This window comes from Pteropus medius, unplaced genomic scaffold, assembly GCF_902729225.1.
Source record: "Pteropus medius unplaced genomic scaffold, Ma_sr-lr_union100, whole genome shotgun sequence".
Lineage (NCBI taxonomy): Eukaryota > Metazoa > Chordata > Mammalia > Chiroptera > Pteropodidae > Pteropus > Pteropus medius.
This window is the reverse complement of record NW_024340696.1, coordinates 35,548,385-35,564,399: the sequence shown is the minus strand read 5'-3', so window position 1 is coordinate 35,564,399 and position 16,015 is coordinate 35,548,385.

Below are 16,015 nucleotides of genomic sequence, written 5' to 3'. Positions count from 1 at the left end.
CCATAGTTATTCAACACATACACCTAAAGAAGCAATCACCATGAGTCCAGCAACCATCTGACACTGTACAATGCTATCACAATATTATTGACTATATTCCCTATGCTGTACACCACATCCCCATGACTATTTTATAATTATCAGTTTGTACTCCTTAACTCGTTCATCTTTTTCACTCCCCACCCTCCACCCCCTCCCATCTGGCAACCATCAGCTTGTTCTCTGTATCCATGAGTCTGTTTCTGTTTGTTTATTTTGTTCTTTAGATCCTACATATAAATGAGATCATATGGTATTTATCTTACTCTATCTAACTTATTTCATTTAGCATGATACCTTCTAGGTCCATTTATGTTGTTGCAAATGGTAAGATTTTATTCTTTTTTATGGCCAATATTTTATTATATATGCGTACCACATCTTTATACAATCTTCTATTGATGGTCACTTAGGTTGCTTCCATAGCTTGGCTATTGTAAATAATGCTTCAATGAACATAGAGTGCTCATATATTTTTGAATTAGTGTTTTGGATTTCTTTGGATAAATACCCAGAAGTGGAATTGTTGGGTCATATGGTAGTTCTATTTTTAATTTTTGAGGAACATCTATACTGTTTTCCACAGTGGCTACACCAATTTGCAATTCCACCAACAGTGCACAAGGGTTCCCTTTATTTCACAGCCTCACCAACACCTGTTGTTTGTTGATTTATCGATGATGGCCATTCTGACAGGTGTGAGGTAATGTCTTATTGTGGTTTTAATTTGCATTTCTCTGATGATTAGTGACATCGAACATCTTTTCATGTGTCAATTGGCCATCTGTATTTCCTCTTTGGAGAAATACCTATTCAGGTTTCCTGCCCATTTTTTAATTGATTTGTTAGTTTTTTTGGTGTTACATAAGTTCTTTATATATTTTGGATAATAACCACTTATTGGATGTATCATTGGCAAATATCTTCTTCCATTCAGTCGGTTGTTTTTCTGTTTTGTTGATGGTCCCTTTTGCTGTGCAAAAACTTTTTAGTTTAATGTAGTCTCATTTGTTTATTTTTTCTTTCATTTCCCTCATCTGAGGTAACATATCAGAAAAAAAAATATTCTAAGAGCAATGCCACAGAGTTTACTGCCTATTTTTTTTTTTTTTTTTAGGAGTTCTAGGTTTAAGGTCTTACATGTAAGTCTTTAATCCATTTTGAGTTTATTCTCTGATATGGTGTAGAAAGGTTGTCTAGTTTCATTTTTTTTGCATGTATCTGTACAGTTTTCCCAACACTATTTATTGAATACTGTCTACCCCATTGTATATTCTTGCCTCCTTTGTCATAGGTTACTTGATCATAGAGGTGTGGGTTTATTTCTGGGCTCTCTATTCTGTTTCATTGATCATGTGTCTGTTTTTATGCCAGTGCCACGATGTTTTGAATACTTTTTTCTTGTAGTATAATTTGATATCAGGTAATATGATACTTCCAACTTTTTTCTTCTTTCTCAAGATTTGTGTGGCTATTTGTGGTCTTTTGTGGCTTCATACAAATTTTAGGATTATTTGAGTTCTATGAAAAATGCCTTTGGTATTTTGATAGGGATTGCATTGAATCTATAGATTGTTTTGAGTAGCATGGACATTTTAACAATGTTGATTCTTTCTATCCATGATCATGGTATATGCTTCCATTTATTTGTATCTTCTTCGATTTCTTTCTTCAATGTCTTATAATTTTCCAACTACAAGTCTTTTACATCTTTGGTTAAATTTATTCCTGGGTATAATTTTTTTTGATGCAATCATAAATAGAATTGTTTTCTTAATTTCTCTTTCTGATAATTTGTATAGAAATGCAACCAATATCTGAATATTATTTTTGTATCCTGCAACTTTACTGAATTCATTTATCAGTTCTAAATTGGGGTGGAATCTTTAGGATTCTCTCTATATAACATCATGTCATCTGCAAATGACAGTTTTACTTCTTCCTTTCCAATTTGGATATCTTCTATTCATTTATTTTTTTGTCTAATTGCTGTGGATAAGATTTGCAATAATATGTTGAATAGAGTAGTGAAAGTGGGCAGCCTGTCTTATTCCTGATCTTAGAGAAAAACCTTTAAGCTTTTCACCATGGATTGTGATGTTAACTGTGGGTTTGTTATGTATGGCCTTTATTATGTTGAGATATGTTCCCTTTATGTCAATTTTGTTGAGAGTTTTTAATCATAAATGGATGTTGAATTTTGTCTAATGCTTTTTCTACATCTATTGATATGATCATATGATTTTTATTCTCCATTTTGTTTATGTGGTGTGTCACATTAACTGATTTGTGGATATTGAACCAAACTTATATCCCAGGAATAATTCCTGCTTGATTATGGAGTATGATCTTTTTAATGTATTGCTGAATTTGGTTTGCTAATATTTTGTTGAAGATTTTTGCATCTATGTTTATCAGAGATATCAGCCTATAATTTTCTTTCTTTCTTTCTTTTTTTTTTTTTTTGGCTTTGGAATCAGGATAATGATGGTTTCATAAAATGAGGTTGGGAGCTTTCCCTCCTCTTGAATTTTTTGAAATAGTTTGAGAAGAATAAGTGTGAATTATTCTTTGAATGTTTGGTAAACTTCATTCGTGAAGCCATCTGGTTCAGGACTTTTGTTTGTGTAGTTTTTTGATTACTGATTCAATTTGTCAGTGGTAATCAGTCAGTCCAGATATTCTGTTTCTTCTTGAATCAGTCTTGGGAGATTTTATATTTCTAGGACTGTATTCATTTTTTTCAGATTGTCCAACTTATTGGAATCTAATTATTTGTAGTATTTTCTTACAATTCTTCCTATTTCTGTGTTGTCAGTTCTCACTTCTCTCATTTCTGATTGTATTTATTTGGGTCTTCTCTCTTTTTCTTGATGAGTCTGGTTAAAAGTTTATCAATTTTGTTTGTTTTCAAAGAAAACAAACTTGGTTTCATGGATCTTTTGTATTATTATTTTTTTACTTTATTTCATTTATTTCCACTTTGATCTTTATTATTTCCTTGCTTCTACTAATTTTGGACTTCATTTGTTGCTCTTCTAGTTTCTTTAGATGTAAGATTAGATTGTTTATTTGAAATTTTTTGTTTGTTTGTTTCTTGAGGTAGGCTTGTTGCTATAAATTTTCCTTTTCGTACTGCTTTTGCTGTGTCCTATAGATTTGGGGTTATTGTGTCTTTGTTTTCATTTGTCTCAGGGTATCTTTTGATTTCTTCCTTGATCTCATTGTTAACCCATTCATTGTTTAGTAGTAGGTTATTTAGACTCCATGCATTTGTGTGTTTTTTGTTTTTTTTTCTTGTAATTAATTTCTGGTTTTATATCATCATGGTTTGAGAAGATATTTGGTATGATTTCAATCTTCTTAAATTTATCCAGAGTTGTTTTGTGGACTAATATGTGGTCTATCTTGGAAATTATTCTATGTGCACTCTAAAAGAATGTGTATTTTGCTGCGTTGGGGTGAAATGCTCAAAAATATTAGTTAAATCTATCTGATCTAATGTGTCATTTTAGGCTGCTGTTTCCTTGTTGATTTTCTCTCTGGAAAATCTAGCCCTCGATGTCAATGGGATGTTAAAGTTCCCTACTATGAATGCATTGCTGCCAGTCTCTTCTTTTATGTTGGTTAATATTGCTTTATGTATTTAGGTACTCCTATGTTGAGTGCGTAAATGTTTACAGGGATTATATCCTCTTGATGGACTGATTCCTTTATCAATATGTAATGTTCCTCTTTGTCTTATTATGGACTTTGCTTTAAAGTCTATGTTGTGTGATCATATACATACACATATATACATATGTATATATGTATATATATATATTCTACTCCAACTTTTTAAAAAATTTCATTTACATGAAATATCTTTTTCCATCTTGTGACTTTTAGTCTGCTAGTGTCTTTTAATCTGAAGTGGGTCTCTTATAGAAAGCCTATGTATTGGTCTTGTTTTCTTATCCATTCATCTACCTTATGTCTTTTGATTGGAACATTTAATCCATTTACATTTAAAGTGATTATTGATAGATACATACTTATTGCCATTTTATTATTCATGTTTATGTTTCTTTCACCCCCACCTTCTTCTTAAAGAAGTCCCTTTAACATTTGTTGTAATACTGTTTTGGTGAATTTGATGAATTTCTTTAGCTTTTTCTTGTCTAGGAAGCTCTTTATATCTCCTTCAATTTTAAATAACAGCCTTCTTGGGTTGTAGGTCATTGCTTTTCATCAATGAATATTTGGTGTTGATCCCTTCTGGCTTGTAAAATTTCTGTTGAGAAATAGTCTGACAGTCTTCTGGGTGCACCGTGGTAGGTAAATAATTGCTTTTCTCTTGCTGCTTTTAAGATTCTCTCTTTGTCTTTAGCTGTTGGCATTTTAATTATGATTTGTCTTTGTTTGGGCCTCTTTGGGTTCATCTTGTTTGGGACTTCCTGGGCTTGTGTGTCTTTTTCCTTCACCAGATTAAGGAAGTTTTCAGTCATCACTTCTTCAAAGAAGTTCTCAATCCCTTATTCTCTCTCTTCACCTTGTGGTACCCCTATGCTGTGAATGTTGTTATGCTTGATGTTGTCCCAGAGGTCCCTTAAATTATTATTATTATTATTATTTTTGCTGTTCCAATTAGGTATTTTCTGCTACCTTGTCTACTAAGTCACTGATTCAGCCCTCTGCATCATCTAATCTACTGTTGATTTCTTCTAGTGTATTCTTCATTTCAGTCATTGTATTTTTCATTTCTGAATTTTTTTATGTTTTCTATCTCCATTTTATGTTTTTCTATCACTTTTTTGAAGTTCTCACTAAATTCCTTAAGCATCCTTATAACCACTGTTTTGAATTCTGTATCTGGTAGACTGATTGCTTCCCTTTTGTTTAGTTCTTTTTCTGGAGTTCCTCTTGTTCTTTCATTTGGGACATGTTTTTATGTTTTCTCATTTTGGCTGCCTCTCTATGTTTGTTTCTATGTATTAGGTAGATCTGCCACATCTCCCATTCTTGGCAGGGTGACCTCATGTAACAGGTGTCTTGTGGGGCCCAGTGGTACAGTCTTCCTGGTCACCTGAGACAGATGCTCCAGGAATGTCCTTTGTGTGGGTTGTGTGTGCCTTCCTGTTGTAACTGAGCCTTGATTGCTGCAGGTATGTCAGTAGGAGGAATTGAGCCTCAGGCTGTGAGGATGGAGTATGATTACAGTATATGAGCTGCTGTGTGGGAGGCGATCCCATGGAATAGAATTTGCCTCAGCAGGCTCTGGTACCTACTGAGACCACCCTTCAGGTGTGCCAGGTGTGGAGCTAATCAGGTGATGTTCTGTTATGGTTTGAAGCTGGCCACCAGCTGTGCTTTTCTGGGGCCTTTTGGAACAGGCTTCTGTTCAGGCCAAGGTCAGTCACTGCCCGTGACTGGTCCAAGGCTATTTCATAGGAGCTACAAAACGTTCCGCAGTTGGTCACTGCCTATGCTGGACATGGAGGTGCATGGGAGAAGTCATACTGTGAATCAAGGCTGGCCATCACCAGAACTGGGTCTGGGGTAGCTCAGCAAAAGGTACAGGGAACTCCTAAGCCTGCCACCACCAGCCAGATATTCATAAGGATCAGCCACTGAAAGAGTCTTAGGTGGTACGGGAGTTGGGTGGGGCAAGGTCTCAAGGAGTCACCAGTGTGGGGCAAGTGGTATTCAATGGATTCATTCAAGTTCAGATTTGGCACCAGTATTAAGCCTGAGGCCATTCCACAAAAGGCTCTATCTCCCAATGAGGCCAGCCACCACTTTCCTGGGGCCCATGGACCCAGGAGTTGTCCAAGACAAACTGCAGCGTGGGCCAAAAGCCACACCAAAAAACTCTCTGGCATTCTCAAGTTACGTGGAGCCAAGTCCCATGGTGTCACCAAGGTGGAGTGAGCAGAGTTCATCAGATTAATGAAAATTTAGATTTAGCCATGTGGGGTGAGGGGTCAATGCAGGAAGAATGATGCCTGCCTACTGGCTACATGAGAGGAGGGGTCAACACAGGAACTGAGGCATCTTTTCCTGCAGCCTTTGCTCTGAAGCCACACAACTCAGTTTCTCCCTATATGTCTCTGGCACCTCCCCAGCTGCTGTCCCTCCACCGGAGTTCAAAATGAGTACCTGAGAATGAGACAGTTGTGTGTAGGCTCCTTACGAGGGAGCCTGGGTTTCCAGCCATCTTCTGTCTCACCCAAACAGATGGGATTCCAGCCGATTTTCACGCCAGATGTTGTGAGGCTGCTGTTCTCAGCACTGGTGCTTCAAGCTGGGATCCTGGTGTGGGGTTGGGGCCCCTCACTGTTCAGGGAGACCTCTACAGTCAAACTATCCCTCCCAGTTCTTGACTGCCACACATGAGTGTAGGGCCAGCCCATTTCATGTCTCCACCCCTCCTACCAGTCTCACGGTGGCTTCTTTATATCTTTAGCTGTAGGACTTTTGTTTATCTAGGCTTTGCATGGTTCTCTAGGTTGATTGTTCTATATTTTAGTTGTAATTTTAGAGTGGACATGGGAGGAGGCAAGCAAAGCATCTACATACTCCTCTATGTTGACCAGAACTCCTTTTTTTTTTTTTTCAAGTAGTAGCCCCAATTGAAATTAAGCTTGAGAGGCTACAAACAGAAAGTCAGATAAATGTAAATAAGTTTCAAGGTTATTCAAACAGACCTCATGCTGTGGTATTCTGCATGACTGCTAAAAAGAGTCAATCTAGGAGACTTGAGAGTATTTCAATCAGGTCTAAGCTAAACATAGAATTAAAAAAAAAAGAAAGAAAAAGAAAAGAGCCCTTTTAGTTTCATGGGATATGGCCTTTTGAGCATCTTCCTGAGAAGTATCATTTGAGGCTTTGATATCAAACCAGCAGTTTTATAAATGGCTGAGATTGTAGGTTAAATAAAGGAGTTGAATTTCTGATGAGCTTCACATCAGGAAACTGTTCCTATCACCCTTAACATTTTCAAAAATAGCAACACACACATGTTCTTTCTTTCTAAGAGGTGCCAAAGTGCAGATAGGCTGACCTGAAGTACTCACCAACAACAGCTGGAAATGGAAGAAATCATGTGTACATCTAACCTAGATTTAAAACCATTAATTTTCCCTTCAGTTTCAAAGCCGTTCTGCTTTTACAGTGCACCAATTATCTGTAGAAGAAAGAAAATACTATCTTCAAATGATTTCCTCGTTTTTCTATTTATTGTTATATATACATTAGAATATCTACCACATAGTAATGCCACATATGATCTGGAGAGGTATTAGAGTTTAATGCAAATAATGGAAATAGTGCATATAAAGCTCTTAGTATAGTAAGTACTTGGCATAAACTGGGCATTGAATCAATGTTTGTGATTATTATTAAAGACAACAGGAAATTTTGAATCAAGTGACCTGTTTTTTTGTTTGTTTGTTTTTTGAGTTTTAGTTCTGTCTCTTACTAGTTGGGTGACCGTAGATAAATAGATATGTATCATTTTTAGACTTGCTTCGGTTTCCTCATGTAAAACATAAAACTAGAAGTATGAAAGTAAAAAGTTTAAACCAAGAAAAAATAAATCACAATAAAGCTGTGTGGCTAGTTATGTTTTTAGCTAAAATAGCTAATGAAGAGAAAAAAGAATTAGTAAAATAAATAGTCGATGAGAAAAAAACATTCAACTTACTTGGAATTTATGACAATTGTAAACATATATGTATCGAATAAAATACTCTTAGCATAAATATAGCAGAAATGAATAGAACTGCAGGAAAAAAATTGATAAACGTACCACTACAGTGGGAGATTTCTACAAACTGCACTTATTTATGAGGAGCTTAAATGACCAGAAACTTAGTTAACATACCAAAGCCTCAATTTCACAATGACAAGCTTGAGTTAATATTAGGTTTGATAATAGTATAATGATTACAACCAAAAAATTTATGATATGCATTGAGCGAAAGGGGTGCTATCAATGATTACATTGGGACAATAAGCATAAACTAGGATTCACCTAAGCCAACTGGTTATATGGAAATCCTACTTATATAGAACCAGTTATCCAACAATTATAGAATAAACAACTTTATAAAGCACACACAGAGAACATTAATAAAATGACCATTTACTTGGATGCAAACCAAGTATCAATATATTTTTTAAACATTATAATAACACTAGATCATGTTTTCTTAACATAGTGCAATTAGTTTAGAAGTCAATGACCAAGCATAAATTTACCCTTTCCCCATGTTTGGGCATTAAAAAGCACACTTATTTCTAAATTATTCATCATAAGTAAAAGAAATTTAAAAATAATTTAAAAATAATTTTAAAATATATTTGATGAAATTTAAAAATAATTGTAACTAAATAATAAGGAAGATTGAGCATATCAAAATATATTGACAGAGCAATATATTTTTAAAAATTTCTAAATTTAAGTAGCAAAATTAGAAAGGAAAAGGCTAAAAATTAATGAGGTAAGCATCTAAATTAAGAAATTAAGGGTAAAACAGCCAAATAAACTCAGAGAAAATAGAAGAAAAGAGATCATAAGGGTAATAAGTGAAATTAATGAAATAGAAAACAAACTAAAATATTATGAAAAAAGCCAAAAGTTGATTCTTCGAAAAATTTAAAAATAGACAAACTTTGTTATATCGCTTAAAAGAAACAGAGAGAAGACATAAATAAACAAAATATTAAAAATTAAAAAAGGGACAGAAATACAGAGATAGAAGAGAGTAGAACTATTTAGGAAATATGACCAACTTTATGACAAAATAAAAATTTAACAAAAGCTATACATGTAACAGACATATAAATTTAAATCTACATATCTATACATGAAAATATTTTTTAAATAACAAATCATCACATAAACGTTAGCTTAAAAAATAAGCACTAGATGATAATGGATGGATAAAGGTGAATCTCAGAATCTTTCCTTATTCAATATTTGATACAATGAACAGAAATGAGTAAAACTAGCATATTTTTAGGATTATGTTTAATTCCATATAATAAAAACTTCAAATAGTAGTAAATTTAACAATGCACTATTTATTTTTTCCCACATAAGAGAATTCTGGTGGAATAATGGAACTACCAATGCTTCAGGCTTATTCCAGCTTTTGACTCCATCATCTCTAGAGTGTGACTCTTATTTTCAGGTTTTAAGTTGATGTCTAGAGTTCCATCTATTATCTCCTTGTATTAATCCAGGAGCAGGTTAAAGAGGAGAAGAGACAGGAAAGCTAAAATGACTATTATCTTTTAAGGAGGTTTAATAGAAAGTGCCGGAAAATATCTCTGTTTACATTTCATTGACAAAAATGTAGTCACATGTTTACACTTAGCTATAACAGATGCTGCCAAATGTGGTTTCTATTACGAACAGCCATTACAAAACAATAGAACAAATATTGTGCTACTGGAGAAGAAAGAAAGAAGATATAATGAGGGTAGACAATTACCATCCTCTGACACAATCAGCAATGAGTTCACTAGCAGCATCTGAATATGCAAAGTGATTCAATCTCGTAATATACATTTTGAAAAGTAACCAATTCTGGTATGCAGTTTAATCCTCATGCTTCTCTCTGTCTCTCAAATGCCATAAAGAGGACAGAGGATGAATTGAAAACATTCTAAAAATTCTTAGAAGAGTAGATGGAGAGAGTAATTAGGCAGCCTAGAGAAAATTTGGGAAAAGCTTCTTAAGAACAGAATCCTCTATGTCACTGGCAGGATCTCAGGCCCTTAGCAGAGGCAGGAAAAACCACCAGGGGTCACTGTGTTCCAGGAGAATGATTAAAACTCCAAGTGGATCTTTCCACATGAATAACATGCACCTGAACTCAGTGAAATGAATTCTGCTAAAGACACTTAACAAAATCTCAGAAAGAGAGCAGAGACCTGCCTGTTCAAAGAAGACTGCATTCAAACCAATAGAGCTTTTTGTTTCTAACCTACCCACACCTTAAAAACACCTAAAGTACACATAATAGCAAAACTCCAGTTCTCAGGAGAGGGTGTCAACAAGTGTGAGAGGTGTCAAGGAAAATTCACCCTCATTATGTAGGAGAAAATAAAATTCTGGTCAAAACTTCCAGTATTAAACATGAGAAAGAAGAAAATATGTAGCTTTTCAACTAAACAAAGTTTCTATAGAAAAAATAAAGACAACAAAGATGCCGGGGTAAACAAACATTATCCAAGGAAAAGGAAAAAAAGTTGTGATTTTTACTATAGATGTTACAAGACTTGTTTTAATATAACTCACTGATGTAATACTATCATGTCAGAATGACTTGATAATAGAACTAACATATATTATATATATAATTATATAATACAATACAGTATATATTGCTCAAAATTGAATTCCCACTTCCAAAGAAAGGTGTGATATAGAGTAAATGATTAAGGAGGCAAAGATATTAAAGCAGTTAAAGGTATGACTGAGGAACCAAATAATTGTAATCAGAGTCCCTGAGATAGAAAATCCAAAAATATTATGAAAAACTGTGAACAAAAATATGATTTAATAATATATATTAGGGAGACAAAAAGAGAGAACTGATTTTGAAAATCATATGTTATGCTAGGAAATCTTGGTATGGAATGATCAATATTAAGATGCATCCTTCTTAAGTTATTGAACTACATGGGTAAAAAGCTCTACAGGCATCCAGGTAGTATAAACAAGTCATTTAATGAGGAGATGGATAAAAAGCAACTTAGTTAATGCTAGAACACTGAGAAATTTCTACATTGAGAGAAACAGAACTAATTTATTGTTCAATTATAAAAATACTAGACCATCCAAAATATGAAAGAGTGAGAGAATAAAGCATTTATGATTTCCTCTTAATAAAAACAAGAAGTGATTATAGTATTCTAGGCAAGAGATGATGGTAAATGGAGTCAAAGTGGATATAGTAAAAATTCAAATTCTAGATATATTATAAATGTAGAGCTAGTGGGACTTTTCTGATGGAATGGATGATGGCTATGAGAAAGTAAGGTTAAAAAGATCTTAGGATTTTTTTTTCCTTAGTAACTGAAGGGGTGATGTTACTATCAGTTGAGATGTAAAAGACAACAAACAGAGCATAACTTTATTTATTTATTGTTTATTTGTTTGTTTGTTTGGTTGGTTGGTCGGTTGGTTTGTCTATCAGAAGTTTAGTATGAGGCATGTTAGATTGGAAGTGTCAGACAGAACTTCCACACGGAAGTTCAAGTAAACAATTAGATGAGTTCGAAGTTCAGGAAATACCACGGATCAGGAGTTATTATGGGTCTCATGTGTACTTCTTTTTAAAGCAATGTAAGTGGATGTGAACGTAAACAGAGAAGAAGTCTGAAAACATCAGCCTTGGAGATCCACAATATTTAAAATCAAAGTGAAGGTACAAGCACATAAAATAGAAAAGGAGCTACTTGTAAAGAAATCTTGTGTCCTTGAAGCCAAGTGAAGAAAGATTTTCCGGGAGGAAGGGATAAGTTGTGTTAAGTGCATGTAAAATAAAAACAAATAATTGACCATGGGATTTAGTAATGTGAAGGTCATGGGTTTCAGTGGAGTAGTGGGAGTGAAATGTGATTGGAATGGATATTCGGAAAAATGTGAGAAGAACATTTGTGGACTAAGTATGGCAAAATAATAATTTAATATATTTTGGTGGTAGATGCATTTTCTTCACTTTTTTTTTCTAACTAGAGGGTAAATCAATATTGTATGAAATTGAGAAATAGTGTTAGAATACAAAAATTCCATTTATTAGTGTTTCTATTAATCTTTTTAGGAAAAACTTTTTTATATAAACAATTATTAATTCTATCTAAACTATTGTCTGAAGTTTAGCCATTTTCTCAGCTTCACTTAAAATTTTTCTTCTATGAAACTCAAGTGATATTAATAGCCTATATAATGTGATACTTATCTGTTTCCTATATCTCTATATAATGACGTTCCCTTAATATTCTCTATTATTTGTGATTTACTACACTGCTCCAAATGTAATGAAGATTGTACATAAATTTTATAAATATAATAGATTCTTTTTTAGCAAAATTTTTGAAACGAAGGCCACATAGCAAATATTACACCATGAAGGCAAACATATATGTTATTAAATCCTGTCACAAGGACCGGCAGGTGAAGTTTAATTTGCTCTCCTTCCCACTTCTTTTCTAATGCCATGTCTGTTAACCACATGTTCCTAATTTAAAACAGGCAGGATTTACTCTTAGTTCAACATTTTAACTTTTTGTCTAATACTTGCTGGCTAGTGATAAATGATGGCTAGCCTCTGAAATTGTCAGAATTCTTTTCTGAAAAGGGTACTGATTAAAATAGCAGCATTCGGTTTTAAATCCTTTATAAGTGGTACCTATATCATCCAGGTATATTTATAGGTTAAAAGAAGAGTTTGTTAATGATAAATAAATACCTGTGAAATTTCAGCAGAGATATTTTGAAACAGGATATCCTAGGTAGAGTGGGGTGGCATCATTGGAATCATTTAACTATAAAATCAACCCAGCTGGGAGTCTCTCTCAATCTATTATATCTATGAAAATGCTACTGAAACCTGGACATATTTTTAGGTTGAAGAACCTGGGTTTCTAGAGTGAATGTAAATGTCACTGTATTTATAGTTGTCTATACTGAATATAAATATGGATTCAGTTGTAGGAATTAAGAATATATGTAATTCAGTAATATTCTTTTGACATAAAGGTGTACTCCCATTAAGCTGAATATAATGAGGAAATATGCTGCAACCTTTGAAAATTCAACACCAGTGAATTTGCAAGGAGAAAGAAAATAAACTTACATCCAAAATTTATTTTTAAAATTTCTTAGAGAATCATTAATTCAAAATCTATTATTACTCATAGTTTCCTCATATAGGCTAAATGTTTAGAGAAATTTACTTGAAACTTCTACTGAACATTTTGAGAACAAAAGGGTGTTTAGAGTGCCATGCATGGTACAGGCAGATTTTTCTTGACTTAAAGAAAACTATTTATAAAAACAAAAACAAAGAATTTCTGAAAAATAAGATTTCACTAAAGAAATGTCTTTTTATATTGTTTTTTAAAATGTATTCATGTCATGTGTGCTTATAATATTTTAGTAATTCAAAAGATCATTTTTAGTTGTAAGTCTTTGATTAGTTATTGAGACTGAGAGGTTCTATGAGTTGACAGAAAATGAACTATAGATGAGCAGTGCTCTAAATTACAGAGAAGATGCTGAAAGGTGTAAAGCAACACAATGCTTTATAACAATTTTGAAAATTTTCAGACATTATTCTAAGCTCTCATAAATCTGCTTTTTGCATTTCTCCGGTTTTTAATTCAAAATTAAAATGTTAATCTCAAACTTAAGTACAAAAAATCCCATTTTTATTTAAAATATATATTTATTCTTTCTTTTGTTTATATGAGCTTAGAAAATATTATCTGGACTAAGAAAATAATGTCTAACATAAATTTCTATAGAACTTTATTAATTGATATAAATGAATAGTCAGAAAAACAGTTGACTGACTTGCCATTTTAAATCAGAATCAAGTACAAGGTAGATGAAGAGATGTGACCAATTTGCCAATGGAGGCCCAAAAGTTGCCTTTAGAAGGAGTAATATTTGAAGAAAGAAGGTAAAAAAAAATTCAAATGAACATTTTTTTTTTAGTTTACTGTGGAGAATAATTTTTTTAGTTTCAATGTTATAAAACATTGTAGTGTGCTAGAACTGAATAACTTTAAGCTTCGCTCATGAACTTTTATGTATTCTTTATCTGCTCAAGCTGTCTATTAAATCTCTTCCAATAGGTTAGGCAAGCTATGGACAACAGAAGTAAGATACTGACAAGCTTCAATAATTTCTTTTTTAAATGAAGATCACATTTCCATATGCCATATATTATCAAATAAATATGCTTTTCCTCTTATCCCCATATCCAATGTGTCACATATTTTATGTATTTTAAAGACAACCCAAATCCAAAAAATAGCAACAAAAAACTCTCAAGGAGTTAACTTGTTTTTGCTTATCAGTATTACAGAAACTAAATATATATTATTGAAATAACAAAATACCAATGATATCTCAGATATAGTATCTGCAAAATGCTTAAAGTACTAGCAGATTATAGTGTGATAATGTGAATTCTGTCTTATTTAACTACTTGCTTTATGTCGGTATTCTTCTTAGGTTGAAATTCTAATATTCTTATTTGTTGAAAATACAAATTATCATTCTTTCATAATGTAAGTTATTCACTAGATAGTACCTCATAACTTTGGATAGTTGATTCCAAATATATGCATTCTGGCCAACAATTAAATGCCTATTGCCTATTTTCCAATTAAAAAAAAGTCCAATGGTCATGCCATCAAGTTAAGAGAAATTCAGCACAAGTTTTTATAATCGTGAGAAAAGAAAGTCTTGCTTTAAAAAGGGTGAATTGTTTTTGTAAAATTATTTAGAGTATTGAGAAATATAGTTTCTTCATTACTTATTCCTTATGGATGAAGTCCCTCCTCCCCCGACCCCGCCACCCAAAAGCATGGATATAAATTTATAATGATTTACAATACAGTTTTTCTTCCAGATTGAATTCTCAAAGAGTTTTTTAGGTTTCTAGAGGAGGATTTTTCTAATCTGTTCATGGTAGAAATTTTTGTTTCTTATGATAAGTTATGAAAGTTATTTTTACCCTGTTCTTGCTCTCATCTTCTATCAAACCACTGTGGTTTGGCATTACTTGGCTACATAAAATTTTGATAGTTTCAATGACATATCTTTTAATTCATTTAAATATTGATAAGATCATTCATTTGTTTCTCAGATAATGATTTTTGCTTAGGTTAATTTAGAAGATCTACTTGTTTTTCCTACAAAAAAATGACACTTTAGGAAAGAGCGTGTGAAGGAAATTCCTTGTTTTACTGAAAATGCAAAGCTTTATATAATGCTTACATGGATAGACTTATTTATTAGGCTGTTTTCACTAAAAGCTTAAGCACTAATTGACATCATAAATAACCTAAATACTGCAGAGAAAAATGAAAACTTATCAGGTGTTTCTATGAAGTCTACAGGGCAAGGTGAAAAAAGATGAAAAGAAGTTATCTAAATTGATGACCCATCTCCATTAAAACTTTTTCTCTGTCAAATATCCTTATGTACTTTTTCTCTCATAAGAGACATATGAATTAATTACATCTATTTACTATTTTTTGATGTGAATATTTAAATTACATCACATACCCAGTGTGCATTGTGATTATAGGAGAATAAAAACTAAACCAGTCTCTATGTCTAATGTTATCATTCTAAATAAATTATATTTATAAGGCATTATGAAAGTTATATGGATAAAATGATGTTTATACATGATTCTTGCATTAAGGAGGCTTAATTTTGAGTTCTAGAAGCAAGACATAAATACAACAAGCAAAATAATGAAGGTCATTTCATATGATAACATGATAAGTGATAAACTAATAAATTTTGAGTTTCAATAAGGCATTTTTTTTTGTTGTGGAAAATTAAGAAATGAATCATGAAAAGGAAGTAGAAATTAATCCTTGACAGATACCTGGATCTGGAATATCCTGTCATTGGAGAATATTCTAGCCCAGAAACACATATGAAAATTTTGAGGATCCAGAGTCATTTGTGCTGATATAAAAGGCTGCTTTGAGTCAGTTTTCTTATGACATAATGGAATGTAAGTGTTAAATTAGATAATGTATGTGAAATGCTTAAGAGTGCTTAATACGGAGTAAATGCTCAATACATAGACTATTTTCTAAATTCAGAAATAAGTTCGTAGAGATAGTTTGGATTTCACTAGAGAGGGCATCTAATGCCAAGCTCTAGAATTTTAATTTTATTCTTTAGGAAGTAGAAAATTATTATTACTTTTTAATCAAGGAGTAGATA